Here is a 21023-nt window from a genome sequence, read left to right on the forward strand (position 1 = left end):
CAAGACATGGATGCAAATAAAATAAAGTTAACTATATATTTCTAAATATAAAGTTTAGAGTTAACTGCTGGTGAAAGGTGCTGGACAGTGGTCTGCAAAGCGTGGCCTTCCCCTAACTTGCCCTATTTAGTCCTTGCCCCTTCAAAGTAGAAAGAGGAATTCTGTTTCCACAGCTTAGTTCAAGCCTTTTCTTCTCTACATAATTCTAAAGGGGTTATTTGTGTTTGTGGTTTTGTAATATGGACACCTATCCAAGATATAAACTGAGACCCACATTTCACAGAATAATGAACATAATGGCCTTCAGACAATTAAACCAGATTTAAATTAGCACTGTTAAAACTCTAAACTGAGGCCAGTATTGATCCCCAAGCCATTAAGTCCCCACCAAAGGTTCTCATACTACACATACCATACAGTCATCCTGAGCCTGTTTGCAAAAAGTCCTTCAACCAGAAAGAATCCCAGGCAACCTATAGAACTAAAATAAACAGATTCTTCTTAGGGTGGTGGAAAACACTTCTAAAGTTCCCTCTTCCAGGATCAGACAAGCAATTTCAAAATCACTTTTCCTCTAAGAAAATGGTTCAGGCAAACAAAGCAAATCCTAACACCCTCCCCTCTTTCCTTGGGGGGGGGGGGGGAAGAGAGGGGGGACCTGTATTCATCCTTTCTTCAGGATTAAAGCTCCAAAGTCCCTTTCCTCTGGGATTAAAGTGAACAAAAGAGGTAGTTGCTTTAGAGACCCTTTCCCCCATCACATTAGCTGTTTGACTCACCAGCCAAGTAATTAATTTGCTCTTCCTCCTTTTATAACCACCAGGCTGGTCTCCTGGAAGGTTAATGGACTCCAGCTGATTTTGATTTTTGCTTATTAACCCTTGCCTCCCAGAATAGAATCATAAACCTTGTCTACATGGGGAAATTGACCAGCATAGGTCTTCCAGAATAAACTACTCCAATAGCTCCCCCTGTGAACACTCTATTACAGAATAGAATGGCTACTCCTGAATATCTTATTTTGGAATAGCTATGCTGGCCAATTTATTTGTGTAGACAGGATCTATTTGACAGGAACTCTGGGACTTTCTTCCTGCTGCTACTAGGTTACAGATAAGTAAGGTATCCTGTCACAGAACTCTTTCCAGAAGATGGTTTTAATGCAGTATTTTCTGATCTATGAGGTGGACACTAAGGGTATGTCTACACTGCAATTAAACACCCAAAGCTGGCCCATATCAGCTGACTCAGGCTCACAGGACTCAGGCTAGGGGACTGTTTAATTGCTGTGTAGATGTTCAGGATCAGGCTAAGGTATCAGTTTTCCCTTAAACCAGCACTTCTGTAAATCACACAGCACTTGTGAGCACTTATAATAAAACAAAAGTAGAAATAACAGGAGTACTTGTGGCACCTTAGAGACTAACAAATTTATTAGAGCATAAGCTTTCGTGGGCTACAACCCACTTCTTCGGATGCATATAGAGTGAAACATATATTGAGGAGATATATATACACACATACAGAGAGCATGAACAGGTGGGAGTTGTCTTACCAACTCTGAGAGGCCAATTAAGTAAGAGAAAAAAAACTTTTGAAGTGATAATCAAGATAGCCCAGTACAGACAGTTTGATAAGAAGCAAGTGTGAGAATACTTACAAGGGGAGATAGATTCAATGTTTGTAATGGCTCAGCCATTCCCAATCCCTATTTAGCCCTGAGTTGATTGTGTCTAGTTTGCATATCAATTCCAGCTCAGCAGTCTCTCGTTGGAGTCTGTTTTTGAAGTTTTTCTGTTTTAAGATAGCCACCCGCAGGTCTGTCAAAGAATGGCCAGACAGGTTAAAGTGTTCTCCCACTGGTTTTTGAGTATTATGATTCCTGATGTCAGATTTGTGTCCATTAATTCTTTTGCGTAGAGACTGTCCGGTTTGGCCAATGTACATGGCAGAGGGGCATTGCTGGCACATGATGGCATATATCACATTGGTAGATGTGCAGGTGAACGAGCCACAGATGGTATGGCTGATGTGATTAGGCCCTATGATGGTGTCACTTGAATAGATATGTGGACAGAGTTGGCATCGGGCTTTGTTACAAGGATAGGTTCCTGGGTCAGTGTTTTTGTTCAGTGATGTGTGGTTGCTGGTGAGTATTTGCTTTAGGTTGGGGGGTTGTCTGTAAGCGAGGACAGGTCTGTCTCCCAAGATCTGTGAGAGTAAAGGATCATCTTTCAGGATAGGTTGTAGATCTCTGATGATGCGCTGGAGAGGTTTTAGTTGGGGGCTGAAGGTGACAGCTAGTGGTGTTCTGTTATTTTCTTTGTTGGCCCTGTCTTGTAGGAGGTGACTTCTGGGTACTCGTCTGGCTCTGTCAATCTGTTTTTTCACTTCAGCAGGTGGGTATTGTAGTTTTAAGAATGCTTGATAGAGATCTTGTAGGTGCTTGTCTCTATCTGAGGGATTGGAGCAAATGCGGTTATATCTTAGAGCTTGGCTGTAGACAATGGATCGTGTGGTGTGTCCTGGATGGAAGCTGGAGGCATGTAGGTAAGTGTAGCGGTCAGTAGGTTTCCGGTACAGGGTGGTATTTATGTGACCATCGCTTATTAGCACAGTAGTGTCCAGGAAATGGACCGCTTGTGTGGATTGATCTAGGCTGAGGTTGATGGTGGGATGGAAATTATTGAAATCATGGTGGAATTCCTCAAGGGCTTCTTTTCCATGGGTCCAGATGATGAAGATGTCATCAATGTAGCGCAAGTAGAGTAGGGGCGTTAGGGGACGAGAGCTAAGGAAGCGTTGTTCTAAGTCAGCCAAACAAAAGTAGGTTTATTTAAGAAAGAAGTACAAGAAACAAGAGAGAGTAATGGAAATACATGGCTACAATGCAAAACAAAATTATCAAATGCAAACCTGGATCTACACTTATCAATTGTTCCCTTTCCTGACTAATAAAGTAGATTTCCCCTCAAAAGCTCAGTTAGGCTATGTCTACACTACAGCCTATGTCGGCATAATTTATGTCACTCAGGGGTGTGAATGAACCACCCCCCTGAGTGACATAAGTTAGTCCGACATAAGTGCACGTGTGCACAATGCTATGTCGGCAGGAGAGCTTCTCTCCTGTCAGCATAGAGCGTCTTCACCAGAAGCACTGCAGCGCTGTATGTAACCAGGATCCAATTTTTAACACCTCATTCCTTGCAGAGGATCTTTCTCCCTCCTCTCTTACATTGAAACACATTTTTGTTTCTATTCCTAGACAGAGTGAACCCCCGCCTTGTTATAAAGATTCTTTTGTACCTTCAAGAGGTTTCAACTGTTTGCAGTCTCTGTTTTTCCATTGAAAATCTGGGGATTGAGAAAGGTTTAACAATTGAGCCTTGCATTGCATTACTTGGTAAACAGGGCCAGGTGACAACTCCCTCCTGCCTGAATGGGCCATCATCCAGACACATTATCCCCTGATGACTAATTTTTACTCCCAGACAGTCCCTAAAGCCTCCTTTCAATATAAATACATTATTCCTTAAATACTACCCATATATACATATCACAATGATTATTAATCTTGACAAATTATGAACTTTCTGTAGGTACCTTACATATTACTCTTTACAGATAAATGTCCTGTAAGACATGTGTTTGGTGTAGTGAATTTGTCAGGTCTCAGATGAGAGTTGTTTGCAAAGGACAGGAGAACCGTTGCAAAAATCTGTGTCACTATGGGTCCTTTAATGTAGCAGAGAAGAGCTAATGACTGGAAGTTAAAGCTGGACAAATTCACACAGGAAATAAGATATAAAGTTTTAACAGTGATGGTAATTAACCATTGGAACAACTTACCAAGGGTTGTGGTGGATTCTCCAACACTGACAATCTTAAAAACAAGATTGGATGTTTTTCTAAAAGATCTGTTCTAGGAATTATTTTGGAGAAATGCTACAGCCTATGTGATACAGGGGCATTGCCAGCAGATCGAGGGATGTGATTGTTCCCCTCTATTCGACATTGGTGAGGCCTCACCTGGAGTACTGTGTCCAGTTTTGGGCCCCACACTACAAGAAGGATGTGGAAAAATTGGAAAGAGTCCAGCAGAGGGCAACAAAAATGATTAGGGGGCTGGAGCACATGAGTTATGAGGAGAGGCTGAGGGAACTGGGATTGTTTAGTCTGCAGAAGAGAAGACTGAGGGGGGATTTGATAGCTGCTTTCAACTACCTGAAAGGGAGTTCCAAAGAGGATGGATCTAGACTGTTCTCAGTGGTACCAGATGACAGAACAAGGAGTAATGGTCTCAAGTTGTAGTGGGGGAGGTTTAGGTTGGATATTAGGAAAGCACTGGAATGGGTTACCTAGGGAGGTGGTGGAATTTCCTTCCTTAGAGATTTTTAAGGTCAGGCTTGACAAAGCCCTGGCTGGGATGATTTAGTTGGGATTAGGTCCTGCTTTGAGCAGGGAGTTGGACTAGATGACCTCCTGAGGTCCCTTCCAACCCTAAGATTCTATGATTCTATGATACAGGAGGTCAGACCTACAGCGGTTCTCAAACTGTGGGTCGGGACCCCATTTTCATGGGGTCGCCAGGGCCAATGTTAGACTTGCTGGGGCCAGAGGCTAAAGCCAAAGCCTGAGGACTTCAGCCTGGGGCAACAGGGGCTCAAGCTCCGGCCCCCCTTCCGCAGGATCATGTAGTAATTTTTTGTTGTCAGATAGGGTGACCAGATGTCCCGATTTTATAGGGGCAGTCCTGATTTTGGGTTTTTTTTCTTATATAGGCTCCTATTACCCCCACCCCCATCCCGATTTTTCACACTTGCTGTCTGGTCACCCTATTGTCAGAAGGGGGGTTGCAGTGCAATGAAGTTTGAGAACCTCGATCACAAATAGTCCTTTCTGGCCTTGGAATCTATGAACTGGGATGCAAGGCATGCAGTGAGTGGTTTTCTAGGTTAGGGCCTTTGCTCAGGGATAGTAAACATTTGAAAGGAGGTTAATTAGCATCTTTAAAGGGATTCTTCCAACAACAAACCATTGTCTAGAGGGTGGGGAATGCAAATGTTATTTGTAAGTCAGCCATATACTTTCAAAGGAACACAGGTAACAGGAGGAAAAACCAGCCACTTAAAATTTGTTTATACCCAAGTGCAATGATTATAACAGCGAATGACTTTAAAAAAATATGCAATGGACGGGGCATGAAAAGGAAAAGGATAATATCCTCTGCTGCAGAGATACCTGCATGCATCACTGTGTGTGGGAGTGGGGAAGGTGTTTGGTATGATAATAAGTCAGCTACATCAAAGAAACCTGAAAATGAAAACACGGCTGGGAGGGAGGATGAGAGAGGAAGAAAGGTGACAGGTATCTGCCGGAGCAAGGCTGTCTCATTCATAGGCTACCCAGGAAGGAGTACAATATGTATTGTATTTATATTTAAATACTTCAGGCACCTTATCACATAATTAGTAAAACTACATAATCCCAGCAGCATTAAAATGATTGCTCAAACAAGAATTCAGCCAGTAGGCCACCTATTAAAAAATTCCTTCCCCCAGTTCATCATTTTGGGAGGCATACCCTAAGCTAAAATAAACAAGGAGTCCAGTGGCACCTTAAAGACTAACAGATTTATTTGAGCATAAGCTTTCGTGGGTAAAAAAAACACTTCTTCAGATGCATGGAGTGAAAATTACAAACCAAAAACTGTCTCCAAAAACCCTATCAAACAGGTGTCTTTTGATGTGTGCTTGGAAGGCCACCAAATTTGGGCTGTCAGACCAAGGAGGGGAGCAAGCGCCAGAGCCTTTGCAGAGAGAACCCTGTGACGTTCTCCTCTGGTGTTATCTGGACCACTGATCTGCTAGTTCACTCCAATCCTTGAGTCTGTGAGCCAGCCTTACCCAGCTCTGCCGTGAGAACCCCCACTCCTGGGCTGTTCACACACAGCCTCTGGCATGTAAGCTGCTCCTTGGATTGTGCAACCAAATGACACTAGCCAATATCTCCGGTCCCAGACACAACCCTAGGAACCTCTGTCTTGCAGTGTCCAGTTATGCCCACTGGATACTGCAAACTTATATGAGTTTGTCAAATTAACAAAGAAATTGATATATACCAGGCTTGTTATCCCAAGGGGAGTCTCTGATACGCTTCCAACCAAACACACTTCTTCAGGTAGAATAAACGAACAGATTTATTAACTATAAAGGTAGATTTTAAGTGATTATACGTCAAAACCCAACAAGTCAGATTTGGTCAAATGAAATAAAAGCAAAACACATTCTAAGCTGATCTTAACACTTTCAACATCCTTACAAACTAAGATGTTTCTCACCACGGGCTGGCTGGTTGCTCTTCAGCCAGGCTCTCCCCTTTGATCAGCGCGTCAGCCGCTTGATGTGGTGTCTCTAGATGTAGGTGGAAAAGAGATGAAGAGCATGTCAAACATCTCTCCCTTTTATCATGTCCTTTCTTCCCTCTTGGCTTTGCCCCCCCCCCCCTTCAGAATGAGGTGAGCATTACCTCATTGCAATCCCAAAATGACCAAAGAAAGGGGAGTGACTCACTCAGAGTCTAACAGCTCCTTTGTTGTTGCCTAGGCCAGCGTCCTTTGTTCCTGTGAGGCTGGGGTGGGTTTGTCCCATCCATGCCCTGACGAGGTGTGAACTGCCTCTCTGTCCTTGGAGAGTTTTTGCCTGAGCTTGCTTTAAGCCATGAGGATACATTTTCAGCCTCATAACTATATAAATGAAATTATAACCTATAACGGGTCGGCAACCTTTCAGAAGGTGCCGAGTCTTACATTTTAACGTTTTTAGAAGGTCTCTTTCTATAAGTCTATAATATATAACTAAACTATTGTTGTATGTAAAGTAAATAAGGCTTTTAAAATGCTTAAGAAGCGTCATTTAAAATTAAATTAAAATGCAGAGCCCCCCCAGACTGCCAGGACCCAGGCAGTGTGAGTGCCACTGAAAATCAGCTCGCGTGCCGCCTTCGGCACCTGTGCCATAGGTTGCCTACCCCGACCTATAACATTACTGTAACAATTACTATAACAGGGGTCAGCAACCTTTCAGAAGCGGTGTGCCGAGTCTTCATTTATTCACTTTAATTTAAGGTTTCACGTGCCGGTAATACATTTTAATGTTTTTAGAAGGTCTCTCTCTATATAAGTCTATATATTATATAACTAAACTATTGTTGTATTGTAAAATAAACAAGGTTTTCAAAATGTTTAAGAAGCTTCATTTAAAATTAAATTAAAATGTTGATCTTACGCTGCTGGCCCGCTCAGCCCGCTGCTGGTCTGCGGTTCTGTTCACCTAGGCCGGCAGTGGGCTGAGCGGGGCCTGTGGCCGGGACCCCGGCTGGCAAGGGTCCGGCAGCCAGAACCCCAGACCAGCAGCGGGCTGTGCGGGGCCAGCGGCCGGGACCCCAGACCAGCAGTGGGCTGAGCGGCTCAGCCCGCTGCCACTCAGGGGTTCCATCCGCCGGCTCCTGCCAGCCAGGATCCCGGCTGCCGGACCCGCTCAGCCCGCTGCCGGTCTGGGGTCCCGGCCCTGCCCACATACAGTGGGTACCTACCTTCTCCCTGGTTCTGGCCCATTCTCTTCCTCTCTCTCTGCACTGAGCTGAGGGTGGGAGTGCACTGAGCACAGGGCAGGGGGTGAAGGAGTAGGCTGGGGTTTGGGGTGTAGGGTCTGGCCAGGAGCTAGAATGAGGGAGGGGGCTCAGGGTTGGGGCAGGAGGTTTGGGTGTGGAGTGCTTACCTGGGCAGCTCCCATTTGTTGCGAGGGGTGCAGGTGGGAATGTGGGGGGGGGGGTGCAGGAGCTCCCATTTGGTGCTCAGGGTGGGGATGTGGGGGTTGCAAGAATCAGGATGTGGGGGTGTATGGGGTGTGGGGGAGTGCAAGAGTCAGAGCAGAGGGCGGGGGGGATGTAGGGGGGATGCAGGTGTCAGGGCATGGTGTTTGGGGGGCCTGGGTATGTGTGGGGGTGCCAGAGTCAGGGCTGGGGTCATGGGGGGGTGAAGGAGTCAAGCAGAGGGCTGGGTGTGTGTGAGGGGGGTATAGGGCTCAGGGCAGGGGCCTGGAGGGTGTGCGGGGTGCAGGGCTCAGGGCACAGGCCTGGGGGGTGTCCTGGGCTGCACAGCTCAGGGCAGAGGGCTGGGTGTGTGTGAGGGGGGGTCAGGGCAGAGGGCAGGGGGTGTGGGCTGGGGTCGTCGGGTGCTCACGGCAGGGGGCTGGAGGGGATTTGCCCCTATTCCACCACTCCCCTTCCCCAAGGCCCTGCCCCCACTTCTTCTCTGCCTCCACTGGGAGCAGGGAGCACACTGACTCCACTCCTCCCCCAGCCCCTCCCTCGCAAGGGCAGGGAGGGAGGGACAGAGAGGAGGAGGAGGGGCAGGAACCCAGCACACTGCAGGAAGAGGCAGGGGAGCCAGCAGGACCAAGCTTCTGCCCCTTCCCGCTCTTCTCTGCCCTCCACCCCCCCACACCCCCTGCCCCTTGCCCCCTGCTCCTGCGGGAGGGGGCGGGGGGGTGGAGGGCGGAGAACAGCGGGCCAGGCCAGGCAGGATTTTTTAAAATCGGCTCGCGTGCCGTCTTTGGCACACATGCCATAGGTTGCCAACCCCTGTACTATAACATCACTATAACAACCATGCTCAGTGAATCATGAGCCTCCGAAGACACCCAACATGACAAACTTTGCATTGGACACCATTTTATAAAGATGAATATGGGGGTGTAGGGTGTTCCCCCAAGGTACAGAGCTTCACAGCCGCCCTCTCTCTTTTATATCGAAGGGGAACCAGCCAAGGCATCTCTTCTGACTGTAGCTGTGGCAGTGTGGCACTGGGAGAGAGGTGATAGCACAAATTGTCCCTATCTAGCTTAATTTTTGACAAGATTAAATGCATTTGGGCATGGCTACACTGGAAACTTAAAAGCGCTGTGCAGGAACGTTCCCGTGGCAGCGCTTTGAAGTGTGAGTGTGGTCGCGAGTGCTGGGAGAGCCTTCTCCCAGCGCTCCTGGTAATCCACCTCCACGAGGGGATTAGCTCCAGGCGCTGGGAGCACTGTTTACACTAGCGCTTTAAAGTCTTGAATTGTTCCCAGGTAAAATCACTGAGTTTGTCCCTGAATGAAATACCTATTCTGGAGGACTTGGTTGAGGCTGTGACCTGAGGCCTTGTCTACACTGTCACTTATAGCACTGAAACTTTCTTCACTGACGGTGTGAAAAAACACCCCCCTGAGCGATGCAAGTTTCAGTGCTGTAAAGTAGCAGTGTAGACAGTGCTACAGTGCTGGGAGCTGCGCTCCCAGTGCTGATAGCTATTTCCCTCGCAGAGGTGGTTTTATTACAGTGCTGGGAGAGCTCTCTCCCAGTGCTGGAGCCGCGACTACACAGACACCTTAAAGCGCTGCCAGGGCAGTGCTACCACAGCAGCGCTTTAACATCGGCTGTGTAGACATACCCTATGAAATGCCACCCAGATCAATAAAGGCATCATTAAAGTCCATGAGAGTCATGGTTACAGGGGTAACTGCATCTCTGACCCCTTCCCTGGTCTCTCTGAGTGTGCCCCTACAAGTATTGGGCCTCTTTCTCTTCCCTCTCTGGGGTGGAATCCCATGATTCTCCCACTCGTAGACAGGGACCTGAGTTACAGTATCCTGTGCACCAACTGTGCTTATCCCAGTGTTGCTGACTTTCATGATAATTTTTGTTTTCCTTAAAGCCCCAGCTCCTGGAATCAAGTGGGTATGTGATGATTTCAGACGTCATTCTTAAAAAAAAAAGTAAGTTTCTAGCCCTCATGGCTGTGGAGAAAGCTTCAAAATGTGACCCCAGTGCACTCTAAAGGCTCAAAAAGTAGATGGTAAATAAAAAGAACACCAAATCTATTATTTTTACATGATCTCATGATTGGAAAGCCAATCTCATGATTTTTGGTGAGCCTGACTCATGATTTTTTAACATTTGGAGTTGGCAATACTGTTATCCCAACAGGTCCACATGGCTGCAGTTCAACTCTTCAGGAGCCTGTGACTAAATTAAATTATGTCAGAAAATTCCAACTTGTTGAAGCAAAATGTTTTGCTGACTTTGTTACAGATTTGACAAAACTTTTGCGAAAACACAGGCAAGTTTTAATTGGAAATCTGGTGGGGTTCCAGGTCTTCCCCTCTGTGGAAGGGTTCCTGTCAGCCCGAGGAGTCCCAGCTGGAGCCAGGTCTCTCGTAGGTCTGTCTGGACTGTTAGGTTCCCCAATCCAGAGAAGTCGAGCCATGGCTAAAGTGGGGCTTCTCCAGGCTGTTAGGCTCTCCACTCAAGACAGAGCCTTCAAGATTTCCAGGGTCCCTGCCATGGAGTTTGGAGCCTGGAACTCCTAGGACTGGCTCCCAGCGTCTGCAGCTCTGCCATGCACACTGCCCCAAGTTGAGGATCCCAGGGCTTCTAGAGTCCCAGATCAGCTGACCATTTGACAAATTCATGCAATAATAATAAGAAAAATAAACCAACGTCTTTGCTTTAATAACACAGTAGAACCCTATTGTATGAACTAATTGAGGATTAAAGAATTCATAAAAATAAAAAAGTTTGTAAAATTTAATATCTCAAAATTACAGTCAGCATGGTGCATAAGTTGTATTCAGGTGCATTGTATCACTTTCTACGTGTCTTTCAAATCACTGCGAAGTGATTTCCAGTGCACTGAAGGCATCGGAATGTGAAGGGATGTTGACTTGTTCTTCATTGACATCACTTTTGTCATGTGATTTATTTTTTCCCGTTGGTTCATATAATCTGTCATTCATAAGATTGGAATTTGTAAAACTGAGGTTCAATTATACTTCTTTAGACCTTCTATAGAACCTTCTACTTGAGAATCCCAAAGTGCTGTATGCATATATGCACCCCCTACCTCATAACAAAATGATGAAACTGTTATCACCTATAACACCTGTGACACTGGCAGACCAGCCAACCTGTGCATGACCCAGAACAACTTAACCAGAGGCATTACAATTGTATCTGGACAATTCACTTGTATGTGAATTTCAAAGAGATGTATTAGAGCAGCAATCATTAACCAATTCACTTGTAGTAATAGAAGTCAAGGATAGATGCTAAATGTGTTTGGCTGTGTACCTGTATCCTGTTAGAAGTTTATCAGTGTAACCAAATTAGCTTTTCCGTGCTAAATTCTTTTAATGACTTAATTGCCTTACATTATGTATGCGCCTGTGTTCAGTTAACCTTAAGATAAAAAATGTGAGATACTGCTGGAAACTAATATTATTATCTACATTGTCTTCATCTTATCTGTCTCTATTATAATGAATACCTGGCTGTTGTTTTATAGTATAACTAGATTACCTGTGTATTCATAGGAAATTGAATGTTAACTTCAAAGTGGTGAGTCAGTGTGCACTCAACAAAGAAGAATCCTTAGTCACATGCTGTTCTTAAAACTCTTAACAGCCTGCTTCAGCTATAGAAGTGAAACCTCAGGCCTGATCCTGCATCTCTAGTCTGCTGAACTTTAAATAAGGAAAGCTTAAGCTGTGGCACTGAGATCTTCCAAGTAGTTATTAATTTGGAATACCCTGGAAAACGCATGGAAAGACTCCATCAGGCTTTATATCTAAACTGCATTTGGATTCTAACCTTTTGGGATGATTCCAGAGAGACTTTTGCAAGCTTGCAGACTGATCCATCACTGCTACAAATCTGATATAAGGACCTTGCAAGCATTTGTAATATATATAATCTTTTAACCATTCAATAGTGGTAGCCGTGTTAGTCTGTATCAGCAAAAACAATGAGGAGTCCTCCTGGCACCTTAGAGCAGGGGTCCCCAATGTGGTGCCCGCAGGTGCCATGGCGCCCGCTGGGGCGTCTAAGTGCGCCCGCGTACTGGCCGGTGGATGAGCATCGGCCGAAATGCCGCCGAGAAGCAGTGTCATCCAGAGGCGTCGCCACCGAAATGCCGCCGCGGGCGCCAGAGGGCTCTGAGCAGCCAGGAGCGAGGGGGAACCCCACAGCTCTTTGCTGGTGGCTGCAGCTCCTGGCCTCTGGCAGTAGGGGACCCCACAGCTCAGGGCTGTGAGGGAGGGGGAACCTGGAGCTCCCAGCCAGGCCCCTGCAGCTGCCTAGCGGCTCCACTTTTGTGATGGATCTTTTTAGTAAAAGTCACGGACAGGTCACCAGCTTCGGTGAATTTTCCTCGGTGAATTTTTCTTTATTGCCCATGACCTTCCGTGACTTTTACTAAAAAGATCCGTGAAAAAATCTTAGCCTTAAGTATGACCCATGTTTATAAAAAATATAAATATGGAAACAATAAGCATACAGGATTGCATATTAAATACATATAACAGTGTTTCATTCATGTTACAAAACATGTAGCACACAGTGCTTGGTGGCTAATGCTGTGGCTGTCACAGGTTGGTGTAGTCATGATTCTTTGTTTTCCCCTGGCATGGAGGGGTAGGGGGAAGAGTTCATGCCACATTGAAGGGCATAGGGAGCAATGACCATGGAGTCTTCTATGGACTGGAAAGGCTGCTGTGCCCAGGGTCTTTGGGCATGTTGCTCAGTAATGTCCCTGATGTGATCCAGATTGAACTTTGGGGTGGTAAACAAGGTCATTCCAGCAGATCTCATGTGCCTTGGTAAGTGACACGAGGCAAAAGACAGATACAGAGAAATTAAGTGACATGCCCAAAGTCACTCGGCCAGTCAGTGGCAGGGTGAGACTAGAACTGAAAGGTTCTGGCTCCCAGGCCCTAACTCCAGACCACTAGACAATACTACCCATGAGAGTTGAGAAACACACTGTCTGCCTTCTACCCTTAAGCAAATTAAGACCCTGAGGTCACTTGAGTACTGGTCTGAAATTTGTTTTCCTCGGTGTACACGTCCTGTGTGCCCTCCATTGTATAGGCATAGGAAGGAGAGGATGGTGTAGGGTTAAATATCTGCATGATTTGTGTTAGGACATTAGGAAAAGCTGATGGTTTTATTAGCATTTGTAATGTTTCCATATTCAATATTTAATTATTAACATGCCAACATTTTCTTCCTGGAAAGTGTGACTAGAGTAAACTCTTGGAAGGTTCAGTCGACTTCCCCTTCAAATAATGTGATAGGTTGTTTGGAAAGCTGCAATCTTAGCAGCACTTCTGTCATGTCTGTTAAATTATGAATTTTAAAACATGAATTATTAATGTTTAATTTTATTTGGCAAACACCCCAATTAAACAGACCCTTAGCCTGAGCCCTGTGAGCCTGAGTCAGTTGGCACGGTCCAGCTGGAGGTGTCCAGTTGTAGTGTAGACATACCCTTAGTGTCCATTTTGATTCAATATGCTTTTTTTTTCTTATCTGGTCATCTGTGTGTTATGTGTTTGTCTTTCGATGGTGTTATGAACGATTGAAGCTTTCCTTCAAAGGCGTATGAATATGACATGTAAATATATAAATGTATGAGTTCTGCTAATTGAATTTAATTTTACAAATGAATAGAATTCAAGCAATTCTACAAACAAAAAAAATACATTTGTTTACTTTGGTCTTTAATGCCTGATGACGTTGAAGCCATAGATCAAATCTAAGATATTATTGCATATCTAGGGAAAATCACCTTTCCAATGATATAAGACAACCCTTAAATCCTGACAGTCCAGGGTGAATCTATGTGCAGCCACTGGCCCCCGTTTGTCTGTCTGACTATCTATGACAAAACATTAAAAACATCTCACAGACTGCTGAGGTCCACAGAAAAATTCCTTTTTAAGGGACTGATCCAAAGCCCACTGAAGTCATTGGGATCAGTGGGGTTTGGATCAGACCCTAAGCGGAGAACTTCTTCAAACTATTGAACTTTGGGGAAAAAGGCTTTTATCAAAAGAGAACTTTCTTCTGAGATGATTTATAGGTGGATGGAAATTATTCAGGACTGAATGTAACCATTGAGATTATCAAGATGTCACAAGTCAAAGCCTGGGAAGAGTGCCCTGGTTTCAGTAGCACAGTTAGGTTTTTGACAGATATATATAACTGATCTCCTAGATTCCAACTGAGCATTAAAAACACTCCTGGCTTGGCTGGTGCTAAGACACAAAAGCAGAATTTTCATTCCAAGAAATGTGATAAGCTCCAAGAGGAGGCTTGAAATACGGGATCTTCCCCAGGAATGCAACTACTTGAGGTCAGTCTCTTTCTGTCTCTGTGTCTCTCATGTGGGGTCCCTCCTGCTGCCCATGGCAGCTGGGAGCTGCCGGGTCCCTCCTGCCGCCCATAGCGGCTGGGAACTCCAGAGATCTTTCTGCCACCCCCAGCAGCGGGGAACTGTGGAGTTGGCAGGGAGCTGCGGGGGTCCCCCACTACTTGCAGTGGCCAGGAGCTGTGGCATACCCCCACTGCCTCAGAGCTTGGGGCCCCCGCTGCCTTGGGTGGCGGCGGTATCCTGCAGCTTCCAGCCGCCTGCAGGCTAAAGTCATGGAGGTCTTCGGAAGTCACAGATTCTGAGACTTCTGCAGCCTCCGTAATAAAATAGTAGCCTTAGTCATATTCTTACGGTGCTGCTAAACTGTTTTTAACTTGTATATTTGCACTTTGTTTCCTGTTTCTTTGCACACAATAAAGTTATATTTTTGGAAACTCAGAGAATATTTATTAATTTATACCAAGCATAAATGACACTTTACAAAGTTCATTACAAGAGTCAATAACCTATCCATATTTAAGATCTTTACATACTAGGCTCACTAATTCATAAAAGTATCACACAACACTACTATGGCTGACTGTTAAAATGCTCTTTTTAGGCCTTCTTTAGCTGTACAGCTCCACGGTTGGCTCTTTTAATAGCTGTTATGCACTGTGCAACAGGAGATGCTTAATGGCATTGCACATTTGGATGAGAATGGCCCTCACTGTGGATTTTCCAACTCTGGACTGACTGCTCACTGACTCGTAACAATCTGGTGTTGCAAGCTTCCAAGGCATGATCGCCACTTGCTTCTTCATTGTCAATGCAGCTCTCTTTTGGTGTTCATGCGCTGGGATGAGCTCGGCACACAGATCCAGGAATATGGCCTTGTGCATCCGAAAGTTCTGCAGCCACTGCTCATCATCCCAAACCTGCATTACGATGCAATCCCACCACTCAGTGCTCTCTTCTCAGCCCCAGAAGCACCAATCCCCATGAAGATGCTCTGTGAATGCCAACAGCAACCCAACATTTTTATCTGCAGCATCCAGCAGCATCTAGTCATCATCATCAGATATCTCTTCTTCCTCCTCACACCACCAGTTGCAACACTACTTCTTGAAATTCCACAAAGACAGTAGAATTGTGTGTCTAGTTAAAAAAGTGTATTGGACCTGCCAACAATCCAGCTTTCAGAAATGGAAATATTTTGCTCTCCAGAAGGCTGCTTGTAACAGGTTCCCCAATGTTAAAGTTAGTTCTGGAATTTGATTCCTCTGGGTTTAGTGTGTGTTTATAAGCTTGACAAGCCTAACCTGTTCTTTAACTTCAGTTGGGCATGTGTTAACTGACAAGAATGGTACTTGTCCTGCAATGTCAGGCTTGTATTGTACAGTAATTGCCTCAAACACCAGAGAGAAAACAAAGTTTAAGAAATCAGTGGGTGGAAAGTTTAACTGCAGATATCTGATTATGATAGGCACTGGTTGTCATTCTGGTAACCAGATCCCCGTGTCTCTTCCTGTAACAGAATAGGAGACATTTATTTTTGTATTATACACCAGCTGCATTTTCACTCCATGTGAACATTTGTGACACCGGTTTACAATGAAAGGGTTGTTGTGAAAAAAGATGTTGGGGAGTGTGACCTGGTGGCCCTGAGCACAGGCCTGGCAACCAGGAACATTTTGGTTCTGACTTGGACACGAAGTCCCTCTATGTTCTAGGGAAAGTCACTTAGGCCATGATCCACAAGGGGACTCAGGGACTGCAATACTGAGTGTCACAACACCTAATTTTTAGGTGCCTAGAAAATCACAGGAACTGCATTGAGATCCACCAAACTTAAGTCAGGCGCCTATACAAACCGCCTAAGTTAGCCAGTAGGTGATGCAGACAAAAGAGGTGTGTGCTAAGTCCCACCCCTCTCTGAGTCGGGCATCTAAATCCAGGTTTCAAAGAGGCACCTCGCTCTGCTTGTGACTCATGAACCTGGAGAAGAGAATCATTCTGCCACACAACCAAGTTGTGTGTGGGTCCATCAGCAGCTGCTTAACTCCACATGAAACAGCCATGAGTGTGGGGAAAGAGGCAGTCCCCCTTTGTAACCTTTAGTCCAGGAGTTAGGGTACTCACTCAGGCTATAGAAGACACCACTTCAAGTCCCTCTTCTGCCAGAGTGGGAGAAAAGATTTGAAGGGATTTGCCAGCACTAGGCTATGGAAGATGCTGATGTCGGGGGCATCCCTCCATCTCCCATTGAAACTATTCCACTTTAATTTACTATGAATTGGGACAGAGAAAGAGTTAGAATGACCTCCTCTTTCCAGCTCTTTGTGTGGAGCTAGGTGGCCTTCAATGCGCCTACTAGATCAGGCCCTCCATGCAACTTAGGTGGCCAAACATCTATTGTTCCCTGGTGCCTGGATCACTCTGGGGCTTAGGCAGGAGCTAGGTGCCCAGGTGCCTAGAATGAGGCAGCAAGTGTGGTTGCTTAGAGGCAGAAATGTAGGCACCTAGGAAACTTTTACTGCAAAAACTTAGGTGCAAAGTAACTTTAGTAGCCCACAGGGTTAAACGGCAGTCATGTGGGACTTTTCTGCATAACAGTTATGCCTAAAAACAGGATTAAGGCACCTAAATACTTTCATGGCTCCCACACTTACTTCTCTGTTCCTGTTTATTCATCTGTAAAATGGGGATAATAATACCTCCCTCACAATAGGGTTGGGAGGTTTAATTAATTGTTTGTAAAAGTGCTTTGAAGATGAAGTCTGCTATGTACTAAGCACAGCCACAGACTTGATCTGCATGATACAAACACTTTGGAGAAAAAGTCATATTCCAATTGTCTGCCACACTGAAAGGAGTTTTATTTTTAAATGATTTCTCAGGTTGGGCGTGGGATCAGATCTTTACAGATTACTGCTATAGCCAGAATTGTCCTTGTGCTTTTTGCACCCAAAAGAACTGCACAGCTGAAACTGAAAGCTAAGTAACTTTTGGATGTTTCTCTCTGCCTTTGGGCTTGTCCACACGGAAAAGTTTTGCCAGTTATGCCAGTATACTTACACTGGCATAATTGAGCCAATATAGTTATACCAGTATACACTCCTATATGCCCAGTTATTCCAGAATAAGAGTGGCTTGATTTGGTTTAGTTTAAAATCCTTCCTGGCCAACAAAAGCTAAAGCAAAGGCAGCCCTCTGATATTAAACACAAGGGGTTATAGCAGTAACTAAACTGGTTTATATTCACACCTTACCTTATACTGGTATAACTTTCCCATGTACACAAGCTCTTAGACACAAAGGTCACATGGAAGTTCTAGGCTTTATTCCCTACTCTGGCATGGACTTTTGTGTGAACTTAGACAAATCACACATTTTCTGGGCCTCATTTATTCCATCTGCATATTGTGATACTTGCCTCTCCCACCACATGTGGGCTGGGAAGTTTAACTTACTCAAGTTTGCAAAGTACTTTAAGATCCTCGGGTGGAAAGCACTATACATGTACAAGTTATTGCTATACTCAGAGCCCTCCAATTGCCAGTGAACTGGAAAAGACTCAGAAGGATAAGTTACAGGCTGCATTGTCATCTTCCACAGGGGAAAAAAAAAATCTAACCGTCCTTTTTTGTAAAAATCTCCTTTTATTATATTACATAACATCTTATCTGCTTTGCAGCTGATGCTCCATTCCTGCATCCCTGTTGCAACAACATTTTGCTGTCGTTCTAACCTGGGACTTCATGAAGCATTTAGTACAATAGGACAATTGTAGCCATGGGTTTTGCTCACATACCAGGCATATTCAGCAGGAGTGAAGCAGTTAAGCCTTTGAAGTTAGGTAGCATTATTCAGGCAGCCAGCATGGTGCTGGAGATTTTGTTTATTTCATTCAGTGAGGTGGTACAGCTCTGGGAAAGTGCTACCACCATGGTGCACAAGGAAAAATCACAAACCTCCCATTGACTTTCCTTGGCACTGAATCAAGCCCCTTAATGATTTACTGGCTATTGAAAGCCCAGCTAATCATGTCATTCTAGAGAGACATCTGCTACCAATGTCAGCAAACCCTATGGTTGCTGACATCTGAGGGATGAGATATATGGAGGCAAAGTGCCCATCAAAGGCCCTGCTATGTCCTTCTCTGAGTCAGGTGCAAAGGCAGCCATTGTGTTCCAGGCTGTGTTCCTTTTTCAGCATCAGTAAAGCAGAGCAGAGGTGGCCAAGGTTCACCCAAGGGCCCTGCTGGCAATTGGCCAGGAACAGAAAGGCTGCGCCTACCATGGATGATGTGGGACATGCAGCAGCCCTCATCTTCAGAGGGAAGCACAGCGAACGGAGGCTGCAAACTGTTTATTTGCCTGGCTGCTCCCGTCCAGAGGGGGCATCGTAAGCCTTTGTCTGCAGCAGCCCTGGGCACAGACAGTATCAATGCTGCAGGCGAGACACGGGGACCCTCTTCAGAAACCCGGCACTCAGGGGTGGGGCGGCCTTACCCAGCGCTTCATTGGGGCCAGGGCTCAGCCCCGCCCCCTCGACGCGTTACCCCGCCCCGGCAGTGCCCCGTGCCGCGGGGCGGGGGAGGAGCCGCCTCCGCGAGGGGCGCTGGGTCCCTCCAGCTGGGGGAACGGACCTAGGCCCGCGGGGAGAGCGAAGGGCGGCCGTGTTCCGGGGAGAGCCAGGCACTAGGCCAGCGGACGGGATCAGCGGTCCTAAGGGAGCGAGGACTCCGCCACTATCGCGTTTCCTGCTTGTGGCGGAAGCGCTCTTTGACCCCGGAAGTGTCAGGCCGAGGGAGGCGGGGCTGAGCTGTCAGAGCCGGACTCGCCGGTAACGGACCGGAGCGACCGGTGAGTGCGCGGCTGCGCGGGGACTGGCTGGGTGGCTCGGGGAGGTGCCTGTGGGTAGGGAGGTGGGGCTGACTGGGGGCAGTGGGACAATTCGGGGACAGCTGGGTGGGTTTGGGGGGCCGGTGCCTGTGGGTGGGGGCAGCGGGACAGTTGGGGGGCAGCGGGGTAGGTCGGGGGGGCCGGTGCCTGTGGGTGGGGGGCTGTGGGCTGTGGGTAGGGAGGTGGGGCTGACTGGGGGCAGCGGGACAATTGGGGGGCAGTGGGGTAGGTCGGGGGGGCCGGTGCCTGTGGGTGGGGGGCTGTGGGCTGTGGGTAGGGAGGTGGGGCTGACTGGGGGCAGCGGGACAATTGGGGGGCAGTGGGGTAGGTCGGGGGGGCCGGTGCCTTTGGGTGGGGGGCTGTGGGCTGTGGGTAGGGAGGTGGGGCTGACTGGGGTCAGTGGGACAATTGGGGGGCAGTGGGGTAGGTCGGGGGGGCCGGTGCCTTTGGGTGAGTGGGTGGGTGGGGGCTGTGGGACAGTTGGGGGCAGCGGGGTGGGTTGGGGGGCCGGTGCCTGTGGGTGGGGGCAGCGGGACAGTTGGGGGGCAGCGGGGTAGGTCGGGGGGCCGGTGCCTGTGGGTGGGGGGCTGTGGGTAGGGAGGTGGGGCTGACTGGGGGCAGTGGGACAATTGGGGGGCAGTGGGGTAGGTCGGGGGGGCTGGTGCCTTTAGGTGGGTGGGTGGGGGCTGTGGGACAGTTGGGGGCAGCGGGGTGGGTTGGGGGGCCGGTGCCTGTGGGTGGGGCAGTGGCTGGGGGGCAGTGGGACAGTTGGGGGACAGTGAGGTGGGTCGGGGGGCAGTGCCTGTGGGTGGGGAGTTGGGGATGGCTGGGGGAAGTGGGACAGTTGAAGGAGTTGGGGACGATGCCTGGAGGTGGGGGTGGTGGGGTGGGGGTGTTTCTTTAATAATATGTGTGACCTATGTAACATCAGTGCAGGTTTGCAGCTCTTTTCACAAGTCACTGGAGCTGTACCACCAAGTCCCTCATTTTAATCAGCACTGTTGTGTTATTTGATGTAGCATATGAGGGCCAATGTGACATCTTGTCCCGCAGGTGTCTCCTGTCTTCTGCACCTGAGCGTACGTCCCCTGGGATCCCTCAGGAGATAGGTTATAAACAGCATTTCAGTGTGACAGGACTATGACACTCACTGAAGAGTAATTCAGTCTTCCCTTGGCAGAGTTGCTCGGCTTTTACACTAGTTCCATCTGCTGACGCAGCCCCAAAGCTATACAAAGGGAGTTGTGTCCTCAAGGCTTACACCAAAGCTCATAGGAAAATGTATATGTTAGTAGTCTTGCCTGATCCTTATGGATGCTCCGTAGTTCAAGATTATTTGGCCCCTCCTTTTCATTTTTAGCTCAACAATCTATTGGTCGGCAGCCTAACTTTCATAGGTACTGAAAGGTCAACTCCTGTTGACTTCAGCTGGAGTTCTTGGTGCTGAGCACCAAGAAAATCAGGCTGCTGTTGTTTTTTTTAAAGGGGTGTGTGTGTGTGTATAGTAGATTTTTAAAAACAGTTTTTAGAAATTTAAGTGCAGAATTGATTTTGTGTCGAAGACTGGAAAATAATGTAATTTGTTTCACAATAAAAACAATATCCTTGTGGTTTTTCAGCCTCAGTGATTTATCATAGAAATGTGAAAATTTCTATATTTTTAAAACACTGGTGGGAAGCTTACCATTTTAATTGCTTTTAGAATCCTATAAATAGTTCTCTTTCCCCCCCACCCAAGGACCGCAGTGGTTGTATATTGGGATTAGCATGGTGAAATATATTTGTTGTTAAATGGATTTTATAAGAAATCCTTTTGTCATAAGATCAATTTATCTAAAAGGTTAAACATTAAAGGTTTTGTCATCTAAAATTTCAGATGACAAATG

General features: G+C 46.7%; 1 protein-coding gene across 1 annotated transcript in view; it reads left to right on the top strand.

The window, feature by feature from the left end:
* The first annotated feature begins 19031 nt into the window (after positions 1-19031).
* ASCC2 (activating signal cointegrator 1 complex subunit 2) overlaps positions 19032-21023 on the top strand; it is a 50328-nt gene continuing 48336 nt past the window's right edge. Inside the window, exon 1 of the mRNA XM_065417581.1 lies at positions 19032-19098. The gene's annotated coding sequence lies outside the window, so the exon portion shown is untranslated. The remainder of the gene's footprint in view (positions 19099-21023) is intronic.

The sequence above is a fragment of the Emys orbicularis genome, chromosome 16 (assembly GCF_028017835.1).
Source record: "Emys orbicularis isolate rEmyOrb1 chromosome 16, rEmyOrb1.hap1, whole genome shotgun sequence".
In the NCBI taxonomy this organism is placed as follows: domain Eukaryota; kingdom Metazoa; phylum Chordata; order Testudines; family Emydidae; genus Emys; species Emys orbicularis.